This window comes from Oncorhynchus gorbuscha, linkage group LG10 (assembly GCF_021184085.1).
Source record: "Oncorhynchus gorbuscha isolate QuinsamMale2020 ecotype Even-year linkage group LG10, OgorEven_v1.0, whole genome shotgun sequence".
Classification (NCBI taxonomy): domain Eukaryota; kingdom Metazoa; phylum Chordata; class Actinopteri; order Salmoniformes; family Salmonidae; genus Oncorhynchus; species Oncorhynchus gorbuscha.
Genome location: NC_060182.1, coordinates 57582964 through 57595809, shown reverse-complemented (window position 1 = coordinate 57595809; position 12846 = coordinate 57582964).

The window sequence follows — 12846 nt, the reverse complement described above, 5'->3', positions numbered from 1 at the left end:
CCGATCCACAGGAGCAGGTAGCTGCACCTTTCCTCTTTCCTCCAGAGGACCCGTGAACATTAGCTCCACATGCTGTTTGAACTTGCGCCATGCATCGGCTAAGTTTGTAGACTCCCAGTCCATTTGAGGTGAAGGAACTCCGGCAAAACCAGTCTTTTAGTCCTTTTACTTTAGCCTGTTTTAGACAAATGTCATCATCAAATATTGTAAGAGCTTTCATTGTCTGCTTTTACGCCCCATTTACTTATAGGCCAGGTGTAGCAGCGGAAAGGTGTTGGGACGGCCCTAACAGTTTGTGGGCACCGTTATAGCGCGATTCATGTAGTATTTAGTATTGTGTTGTGTAGTGGCTTTGCTGCCATGCATCTAAAAAAATATATTTTGAGTTTGCCCCACCAAGATTGCCACTGTATATATAAATTCAAACGTCTGTTTTTTGAAAATGATTTAAAAATAAAGTCCTTATGCTTCCAAAACTGTACCGCAAGCGATGCGTGTTAATGTTTAGACCTAGCGTCCAGGCTCTTAATAAAACTCCCCTCTACAGAAGTCACCTTCATCCAATGACTTGTGTAATGTAATGGAACAAGAGCATGATCAAGGGCTATGTTGAGAGGTAGTTTGCAAGTAAGCATTTCATTGCACTGTTTACACCCCGCTGTATCCTGTGTATATGACAATTAAAATGTTATTTAATTTAATTAGATTTCTTACAGTAAGGATGCTTGCCATTTCAGGAGACACCGTTCTAAAATAGAGTGCACCAAGGCTATGTCCCCGGATAAATTCGGCCAGGAGGGCTGTACTTCTCCAAAGTGCCAACCCAGCAACAAGGCACACTTCCTGGGTCAAATCGAGATGCAGTTCAGCCTTTACAGGAAGCAGACCTTCGAGTGGGTGGTTGTAAATGCCCTGTGGTATGCTGGGTTTTTGGTGGCATCGATGAAGAGTAGCCTAGCAGTTAGAGCATTGGGCCAGTAACCAAACAGTTGTTCGTTCGAATCCTCAAGCTGACAAGGTGTACTATCTTTCTTTCTGCCGTTGAGCATGGCAGTTAATCCCCCAGAACAGCTCTCCGGGCGTCCAATGTGGCAGCACCCCACACCTCTCTGCTTCAGAGGTTTTGGGTTAAAAGCAGAAGTCGAGTTTATAATGTAAAATACATTTGATCCTTTCATTGAATCATGACTCCACACCGCCCAGAGACATTGTGGCTGATGTGGAGGGTTCTTCTGACTGTGTTTGGCCCGTGTTTACAACTGTGACTGCAGGAAAAAACAATTAGTGGAACAGAAATAGACCATTAAACCCCCCCAAATTATTAATTTGACCCCCAGTGAAACAGCATCAAACTGTGTCCTGGGCTCAACCCTGTCTGTTTACCCTGGGTACATGTTCAGTCATCTGAGCAGAACAGAGGAAATCAGTGAATGCTTGATCGCACTGCCTGGAAGATAGTGTTTTGGGAGAGGTTGGAGCGAGGCGCAGAGGATGAGATAATCAGATGACTGTCCAGTAGCGACACGACACACACATACGGCTGCTGTTCTATCATATACTCTTTATTCTACTTCGTGACCAAGACACAACCCACTTTATATTTGTAAATACAGTCCGTTATTACTATGCATACTACATCTTCCATTGCTTATTTTTGATTTGATGCTTATTATTGTTAATACTGATTAATGTACTGCATTGTTGAGCGAGCTAGCACACAAGCACTTCGCTGCACCTTTTAATACCCTCTCTAAACTGTGTACGTGACGAATAAAATTTGATTTGATTTTAGTTTCTCCCCAGACACGGAGCCGCTGGCTCCCTCACTGCAGCATCGTGGCAGTCAGTTCAATTCCTCTGACCCCTTCAGTTTTTCCAGAGCTTAAATGCCAGTCACGTCCAGAGGGAATCTCTGGGAGAGATTGGTTACATTATTAGAATGGTGACAGACTATTACAAGTGTTCTCCGGGAGAAAAGAGACAGAGCAGAAGAAGAGACTCAGGATTATTTTTTGAACTACATTCTCTATGGTCTCACACGTCCTGCATTTCATGGAGGTGGATAGACAAACAAACAGACAAGCACGAACGCAAGCTCAGATAGGAACGTAATGTTCTCATCTCTTCCCTTCCTCTTATGGATGTTGTGGGGTGGGCGGCTTGAGCCCCTCAAGACCACAGACAATAAACACAAAGAGATGCAGACATATAGTGATTAACCAACAGTAGGCTAGTTAGAAACATACAACACAACCTTTATCCTTTATTATATCTTTGTTTTTATCACTTTGGTGCTATTGTCTCAAGGCTTAAAAATCCTCATTGAACTCCTCTCCTTCATCTACAGTGATTGAAGGGATTTAAGTGACATCAATGAGGGATCATAGCTTTCACGTAGTTTCACCTGCTCAGTCTGTCATGGAAGGAGCAGGTGTCCTTAATGTTTTGTATACTCAGTGTAGGTGTACTATCTGTAATCAAATGTAAGAAATTCAATGAATGAAAATAAAGCAATGTTTAGCACGCATTTAATTTACATCAAGCCTGTCTTGAGCACTTGGCCATGAATTCTCATCCACATCACAGTGAATGCCCTCATTGTTCATGCACCACTGGAAAAACCTTTTGGCATGGCGAATCCAAGCTTGACATTGGTTTGTGTTGATGTCGTCGAATGCCTCATTCATGGCCAGAAGGAGGCCAGGTACATCTTCCATCCCCATGCTGAAAAAAAATCTTCAGTAGGGTTGAGGAAAGGAGAGTATGGGGAAGGATATAGTGTTATGAATAGGGGATAGGCCCGAAACCATGCCTGAACCACCTCTGCATGGTGGAACCTGACATTGGTGACCCATTCACCTTGACAGGCCTGATCAATTTCATTGGGAAACAATGAGGTGTGCAGTGTTGTAGGATCCATATAATGGCCTACGTCCTACTACACCACCTTCAGAAACACTGTATAATGCTGTACTTGAACATACTTGGCCCGTAGTTGTTTCACGCGGTCGTTGTTTCTCTCAAAAGGCACAAGGTAAACGTTTTAATAGATACCTGGTGCCTCTTCAAAAGGCTCGGCAAAGGTGTCACCGTTCTCCTCAATGGCCTGCTTTATTTCGGACAGCCGCATGTTATTTTTCCACCACTGCCCACTCCTACTGGTCGGTCAGCACCCGGCCATGGCCACCACCATGTGGTCTTCTGTCAATTCTGAGGGTAGAACAGAGTATAATGACAATAGATCATATTGTAAGAATACTGTAACATGTTTTGTGAATTTACATGCATTACAATATGTCATTTACTGTAATGGTAAAGCTTAGTGCATATCTTGCAGACCTAATGGTTTTCTTGGCGAAATGCTCACATGATCATGTTGACAGTTGATCTTTTCAGATTGGGGTGAACTAATCTGGCAGCCTCTGCCATGGTAAGGTCTCTGTTTATGTTACACGCCTCGGACTGAGATGTGGTCAGCAGATAATAAACCGGAATTAACAGTAAAAAAAATGATGAGACGGAGAAACATTAGTGGCTTTGGATAAAAGCGTCTGCTAAATGGCATATATTATTATATTATAGTAGGCATTCTCCAAGATGTATTCAAATATTCTATTTTCTTAATCTTTTTTTTTGTCTCAAAATCATTTATGCATTACAACTCTATTGTAGTTTTAAATCTTCCCATTCCATTATCCCAAAAAATAGGTCTCATGTTCAAAAAACCTAACATACGTCTACACATTAACATTATATATATATATATATATATATATATATAACTTACTGTACTATCATGTCAATTTAGAAAAAGTTGTAAATTACTAGAGGCCTGTGCTAACAATGCTACAACCATTACACTATTAACCACCAACATGTAAGCTAACATTGACCGAAACTAACTAGCCTAGAGCTAGCTAGTGCCCAGCCAAACTAGATTTGGTTAGCATCAAGCTAGGGAACTGTTAAACATAATTTTTGTACAAATATGACCACTTTAACACATTTTATTGTCATATCACATATTTACATATATTCCCTGAACTAAACTGAACCTTCGTTCATATAAAATAAAACAAATAAGAGCTCAAATGTTGTTGAAAAAACATTAAGTTTGGACGCTATCTTAATCCCTTCTCTTAAACGTAAACCATTAGCAACCTAGCCAACCTCCATTACTTTAAATGGGGAGAATACCAACAAGTTTCTCATGTTGAAAGAAGTATTCACACACACCCTGTTTCTATGGTGACCAATTGTGGTTACCACTATGTGAAATCAATAAGCAATAACGATCAGTCATTATGTATGGTTATCCTGTATCATACATGGCATATATAGTAGGCAAACCATTTAAAAATCTAGAAGTTTAATATAGGTTAAGTGATTACTTTATATGAATGGTACAGGATTTCTAGATTTAACACTGATTAGGTTTTGGTGAAAAAGTTACTGTGTGATCTTATGTGTTGTACTTAGTCAACTGAAAATGTGCTTAAAGTTTTGAAAACAAACAGCCTTTATGATGATCTGTTTTGAGTTTTGCACTAAGAGTTGAACAATTTTACCACAAGCAATACAAATAAAAATGGATCAATTATAACTCAATGGATTTTCTTATTTTTGCCTTGCTATCTATTTCACACAGAGGCTCCCATCTCCCTTTATATTGAGCACAAAGATAGAAGCTGCTGTGTGGCAGTACAGAACACCCCATAGACCCAGTGTGCCTGAGGGTCAGAAACAAAGGAACAGTAGGGATGGTGCAGCCTGATTCAGAGGGGTTGGGTTAAATGTGGAAGACACATTTCAGTTGAATGCATTCAGTTGAACAATTGACTAATAATCCCCCTTTCCCTTTAATATAATAGCTATGGTGCCACCCTTGGGGATGTATTTTTTACTGAATAATATATCTGAGCTGGTGCTGAAGATGGCAAACAAACGTCAGTAAATATGTTTTATCTTGGTTGGGATGCACAACAGAGAACGCCATAGGGAGCGAGGGATGACCGAATCTAGGACCCAAACTTATCTGAGGAAGGGGTTGTGTTGAGGGTATGTACTGCAGCAACATTTTGAAATGTACATCCAATTTTGTGTATCTTGTTCATTCCACCTCTGTCTGATGACTAACACAACAGAAACCTATCGAAATGTTCCCATATGAAAAGTTATGGAAATGAACAACAACCTCCCCAAAATGTCTGTGAATCATCAGTACTGTATCTCACCCCAAATCTTTTCAACACCCATTCAGAGCACATAGTTGAGGAACAACGACTACTTCTCCTGCATGTATTATATCCTGACTTGGATTGAGGAAGCTTCGTTTATCCTATGAAACATGTCTACTCTCTTTATTCCGGTTTTGTGACAAAAGGCCCTACAGTCATCAATAGTTGAGGTGGAATATATCAAAACATATACCGAAACACAGTAAGTGCCGTACGGATTGGACTGCAGAAAAGGCACTTCAAAGGAGTCAGTTGAAAACTTTAATTATCACACACAGGGGAAAGAGCTTGGAGGAAACCCTATTATACTGTATATGAATAGGTTGGATGTATTCACAACCCTTGACTTATTCCAAATTTTGTTGTTTTTTTGTCAACACAAGCCTCCCGGGTGGCGCAGTGGTTAAGGGCGCTGTACTGCAGCGCCAGCTGTGCCATCAGAGACTCTGGGTTCGCGCCCAGGCTCTCTCGTAACCGGCCGCGACCGGCAGGTCCATGGGGCGACGCACAATTGGCCAAGCATCGTCCGGGTTAGGGAGGGCCTTGTCTCATCGCGCACCAGCGACTCCTGTGGCGGGCCTGGCGCAGTGCGCGCTAACCAAGGTTGCCAGGTGCACGGTGTTTCCTCTGACACATTGGTGCGGCTGGCTTCCGGGTTGGATGCGTGCTGTGTTAAGAAGCAGTGCGGCTAGGTTGGGTTGTGTATCGGAAGACGCATGACTTTCAACCTTAGTCTCTCCCGAGCCCATACGGGAGTTGTAGCGATGAGACAAGATAGTAGCTACTACAATAATTGGACACCACGAAATTGGGGAGAAAAAGGGGTACAAATGAAAAAAATATATTTATATATATATATATACACTAATGTCAAAGCAGAAGAAAAATTCTAACATTTTGTAAAAAAAATTCTTCATTAGATAATTATTCAACAGATACTGGGAGACGAAAAGCAATTACAGGGAGTGAAGATTTAATGGATAAAACGGACATATGCCAACAAGAACAGCATCTGGACAGGGGGAACAAAACGACATTACAACATCAACGCTGACACGGGGAACAAACAGATATAGAGTGGGCAAATCAACAAAGTGACATGCTGAAGCTTCCAATTGTGGTGTCTGCATTCTGTAATGGCTTTGCACACCTGGATTGTACAATATTTGCACATTATTATTTTTTCTGTAAAGTTGGTTGTTGATCATAGCTAGACAGCCATTTTCAAGTTTTGCCATATATTTTCAAGACGATTTAAGTCAAAACTGTAACTAGGACATTCAGGAACATTTAATGTCATCTTCAATTTGACCTTTCGTATAAGGTTATTGCTCTACTTGAAGATGCATTTGTCTCCCAGCGGTTGCTGGAAACCAGACTGAACCAGGTTTTCCTCTAGGATTTTGCCTGTGCTTAGCTCTATTCCGTTTCTTTTTAACATAAAAAACTCCTTAGTCCATTCTGATGAAAAGCAAACCCATAACATGATAAAGCCATCACCATGCTTGAAAATATGAAGAGTGTTCTCAGTGATGTGTTGGTTTTGCCCCAAAGAACACTATGTATTCAGGACTTGAAAACCTCCCTGGTCTTTGTGGTCGAATCTGTGTTTGAAATGCACTGCTCGACTGAGGGACCGTACAGATAATTGTATGTGTGGAGTACAGTCATTCAAAAGTCCATGCAACTTATTGTGTGACTTGTTAAGCAAATTTACTCATGAACTTCTTTAGGCTTGCCATAACAAAGGGGTTGAATACTTATTGACTCAAGACATTTCAGTTTTTTTTGTTTTTCTTAATTTGTAAAAGTTTCTAAAACAAATTTCCACTTTGACATTATGGGGTTTGTGTGTAGGCCAGTGACAAATTATCTCTATTTAATGAATTTTAAATTCAGCCTGTAACACAACAATATGTGAAAAACATCAAGTGCACATTGCTGTGCCTAAAATTTGAAGAAATAATAGTTTATCAACATTTTAAGCTAAACATTCTGATCTGTTCCATCAGCCTTATTATTAACTGATATGGCGTATACATCCAGTACCCCACTTAGGCATGCAATGTGGGGGCAGCAGGTAGCCTACTGGTTAGAGCGTTGGACTTGTAACTGAAAGTTTGCGAGATCAAATCCCCAAGCCGACAAGGTAAAAATCTGTTGTTCTGCCCCTGAACAAGGCAATTAACCCACTGTTCCTACGCTGTCATTGAAAATAAGAATTTGTTTTTAACTGACTTGCCTAGTTAAATACAAAAATAAAACTGTTGTAAATTACCAAAGTAAAAGATGCAAAAAAGAAACTTAAGAGCGGGATGCATAGAAATATAAAACAGTTCTCCTGCTACTTATGCTTGTTTTCAATGACAGATCTACAACGTACATTTCTATGTGAATTTGGGCATGTCGCCCCAAAAATTACATATTGCAGCTTGAACCATAAACGTATATATATATTTTTTAAATCTGTAGTTTTTATTTCATTATATGAGGCATGTCTTACCTTGTTTCAAAATAGCCTAGCCAAAATCAAATGGAATTATTTTAGAAACACTTGAAACCAGCATTCCTGATTATTCTATTGGTTTTCAAATAAGCTATTTTTCATTGCCCGGCAGGCAAAGACAAAATCCTAGTCATATTAGCAACCCATGCTAGTTGTTGCATCTGTAGATCTCCCCTCTTTCAAAATTTCTAACTGATATTTTCCTCTCTGTCACATAAAACCACTCACATGTGTGGTGTTCCTGCTAATTGCATTTTGGAACATTCGTGCAGAGCCTATTGCTGTGTGCACATTGCTGTGCTTAGTGGATTTATAAGGTGAATAAATAAGAGTTTATCAACCTTTTAAGCTAAACGTTCTGATCTGTTACATTAGTCACATTGCTTTTTTCTTTATAGGCTTAGTTGTATACATTTTGGATCCATCATCCCAGAACTGTCCAAGAGTCTGTTTGAACCATTACAGAATTTTAAAAAATGTATCCCCCTGGACAATGGGACACCCTTAATTTAGAGCCCTGGCTACATATCAGAGAAAAAGCACATTATTCAATCCTCTCCCCCTCTCTCTGAAACGGTTGAATTATTTTTTTCTCAGTTTCTCTTCTTTGCAGTGTTGGCTCTAGTAATGATTGGTAGGTCTGGGGGGCGGTCAAGATACAACGAACGTGGCAAACAATAATTATGAGGGACAAAGAAGTATGTAGCTAGCTTTTGCTAGTTCATTTGTTTGTTGTCCTCACATGACTTGTCATGACTGCCTATTGCAGTGGTCTCTCAAAATCAATGACTGTGCTCAGCACACACAACCCTCCGGCCCTCTCCTTCCATCCCCCCACTCACTGACTCAGCAACTACCTGCTTGACTGCTGACAGTTAGCAGTAGCAGGTCACAGTGAAATTAATAAAACAGTTTTTAAAGCGATGCCATGGAGGCCGTGGTGCAAGTTAGAAGCCCGAAAACCTGCAACCCATGTGAATACATTTTCACCCAAGACATTGTTTTCAAAGTAGCTCATTTCAGGGAAAACCGCAGACATGGCAACCCGGCTGCCGACACATTGTTTGAAGTACAATTATCGTAGTATGTCAAAGCTGTGTGCTGTAAAACCTTGGTAGAGCATGGGTGAAGTAGGCATTGTGGTGCTCATGAATTTCCTAGCTTTTTCGACTTCAGACTAAGGCCTACTTTTCACTTAAAATGTGGTATGTTGTTTTTAATATATTGGGAGGATAAAATGTAATATAGGATATACAGTGCATTTGGAAAGTATTCAGACCCCTTCCCTTTTTCCACATTTTGTTACGTTACATCCTGATTCTAAAATTGATTAAATTATTTGTTTCCCTCATCAATCTACACACAATACCCCATAATGACAAAGCAAAAGTGGGTTTTTAGAAACTTCTGCATATTTATAAAAAATAAAAAACAGAAACACATTATTTACTTAAGTATTCAGACCGTTTGCTATTAGAATCGAAATTGAGCTCAGGTGCGTCCTGTTCCATTAACCGTTATTAAGATGTTTCTACAACTTGATTTGAGTCCACCTGTGGTAAATTCTATTGATTGGACATCATTTAGAAAGGCACACACCTGTGTATATAAGGTCCCACAGTTGATAGGGCATGTTAGTGCAAAAACCAAGCCATTATGGTTGAAGGAATTGTCCTTGGAACTCTGAGACAGGAATTTGTTGAGGCAAAGATCTGAGGAAGTGTACCAAAACATTTCTGCAGCATTGAATGTCCCCAAGAATACAGTGGCCTCTATCATTCTTAAGTGGAAGAAGTTTGGAACCACGAAGACTCTTCCTAAAACTGGCCGTCCAGACAAACTGAGCAATCGGGGGAGAAGGACCTTCGTCAGGGAGGTGACCAAGAACCCAATCATCACTCTGACAAAGCTCCAAACTTCCTCTGGGGAGATGGGAGTACCTTCCAGAAGAACAACCATCTCTGCAGCACTCCACCAATCAGGCCTTTATGGTAGAATGGCCAGAAGGAAGCCACCCCTCAGTAAATTATCCTCAGCACATTACAGCCGCCTGGAGTTTGCCAAAAGGCACATAAAGACTCTCAGACAATGAGAAAGAAGATTCTCTGGTCTGATGAAAGCAAGATTGAACTGTTTGGCCTGAGTGCCAAGCGTCACATCTGGAGGAAACCTGGCACCATCCCTACGGTGAAACATGGTGGTGGCAGCATCATGCTGTGGGGATGTTTTTCAGGGGCAGGTACTGGGAGATTTGTCAGGTTTGAGGCAAAGATAAACAGAGCAAAGAATAGAGAGATTCTTGATGAAAATATGCTCCACAGCGCTCAGAAACTCAGACTGGGGGAGAAGGATCACCTTTGAACTGGACAACGACCCCAATGCTCACAGCAAAGGCAACGCAGGAGTGGCTTCGGGACAAGTCTCTGAATGTCCTTGAGTGGCCCAGCCAGAGCCCAGACTTAAACCCGTTTGAACATCTCTGGAGAGACCTGAAAATACCTGTGCAGCGACGCTCCCCATCCAACCTGACAGAGCTTGGGAGGATCTGTAGAGAACAATGCGAGAACCTCCCCAAATACATGTGTGCCAGGCTTGTAGTGTCATACCTAAGAAGACTTGAGGCTCTAATCTCTGCTGAAGATGCTTCAACAAAGTACTGAGTAAAGGGTCTGAATACTTGCGTTAATGTGATATTTCAGTTGTTTATATACATTTACAAAAATGATGGGGTATTGTGTGTAGATTGATGTGGGAAAAAAACATTCAATCAATTTTAGAATAAGGCTGTAATGTAACAACATGTGGAAAAAGTCAAGATGTATGAATCATTTAAGAATGCACTGTATTATAGCATTATATTGGTTGCAAGAATTTTGTATAGTCATTTAAATGTAATAACTTAAATTTTTAATCCGGCGTCGTTTTGTATATAATTTTATAAGCCATGGAATCAGTTCATTGAATATTTCCTCCCAACTCTTTTGCAACCTTTATGGCACAGCTGTCAATTGTTTGGTCCTTAAATGAAACTGGTATACTTTTTTATTCATCACAATTTTCTTCAGCCAATGTTGGTCTTTAATGCAGGGCCGACAGACAAGTTCCTTGCCTTCTCCCCTTTCCACTCGTTATTAAATCTTCTTAGGGCTAGGCCCCTTTTTTCTCCACTTCCTATCTGAATGACGTGCCCAAAGTAAACTACATGTTGCTCAGGCCCTGAAGCCAGGATATGCATATAATTGGTACCATTGGAAAGAAAACACTTTGAAGTTTGTAGAAATGTTAAAATAATGTAGGAGAATATAACACAATAGATATGGTAGGAGAAAATCCAAAGAAAAACCACAGGGTGTCAGCAGTCTATGTTCAAGGTTTCAGGCGTGTAACTTCAAAAACTAATAAGAAATATCAGTTTTAGCAGAAGGACAGTCTTGGAAATTCGTGTTTGCGCGTGCCATGAAGACATTACACACCTGCTAAAATCGGTTTCCTATGGAACATACTTCTTTCCGTTAGAAATATTATAGTTTGATTACATTTTAGGGTATCTGAGCAGTAAAAATACACGTATTTTGACTTGTTGAAACAAAGTTTAGGGGTAGATTTTCAGATTCCTTTCTCTGCAAATTGAACGAGTGGATTACTCCAATCGATGGCACCAACTAAACAGACTTTTTTTAAAGAAGGATTTTATCTAACAAAACGACCATGCATGTAGCTGGGACCCTTTGGATTGCAAACAGAGGAAGATTTTCAAAAAGTAAGTGATCATTTAATCGCTATTTGTGATTTTATGAAGCCTGTGCTGGTTGAAAAATATTTTGATGTGGGGCACTGTTCTCAAACAATCGCATGGCATGTTTTCGCTGTAATACCTACTGTAAATCGGACAGTGTAGTTAGATTAACAAGAATTTTAGCTTCTAACCTAAATAAGATACTTGTATGTTCATAAATGTTTAATATCCATATTTTTTTATTATTATTTATTTGAATTGTGCACCCTCCAATTTCACTGGATGTTGTCGACAGGTGGGACGCTAGTGGGACAAGCCTTTTGATCCTAGACTTGGCGCTTCGGGACCGCTTGCCGTGCTGTAGCAGAGAGAACAGTTTATGACTTGGGTGACTGGAGCCTTTGACAATTTTTGGTCTTTTCTCTGACACCACCTAGTATATAGGTCCTGGATGGCTGGAAGTATGGCCCAAGTGATATACGCACCACACTCTGTAGCACCTTATGGTCACATGCTGAGCAGTTGCCATACCAGGCATTGATGCAACCGGTCAGGATGCTCTCGATGGTGCAGCTGTATAACTTTTTGAGGATCTGGGGACCCATGCCAAATCTTTTCAGTCTCCTGAGGGGGAAAAGGTGTTGTTGTGCCCTCTTCATGACTGTCTTGGTGTGTTTGGACCATGATAGTTTGTTGTTGATGTGGACACCAAGGAACTTGAAACTCTTGACTCGCTCCACTACAGCCCCGTCGATGTTAATGGGGGCCTGTTCGGCCTTGGTCTTGCTCACATTGAGGGAGAGGTTGTTGTCCTGGCACCACACTGCCAGGTCTCTGACCTCCTCCCTACAGTACATGCTGTCTCTTCATCGTATTTGAATAATCAGACCTCCTACAGTTGTTTTCATCAGAAAATGTATTGATGGTGTTGGAGTCGTGTTTGACCACGTAGTGGTGTTATGTGTCAAGACATTTAGGCCTGCCATCGAATGAGATAAAAAATATATATTATATCATGCTTCTGACCCAATCCTATTTAGAAATATTTTTGAAAACTTTTAACAGCTTCTACCCCCAGGCCATAAGACTGCTGAACAATCAATCAAATAGCCACCCGGACGATATTTACATTCACAGGCAACATGTGGAAAAAGTAAAGGGGTGTGAATATTTTCTGAAGGCACTGTATCATATAATATATCTATCATATCATGTACCTTTCTTATGTATTAGAAGAATAAGTGAGAGGAGAATAGTAAGTATATTGAAAATACACTCATTAAAACAGATAAACGGTAAAACAGATATGTATGAAAATACACTCAAATAAAAGGTGACGTTCTGTACTGTCACCTCATATGAAACAT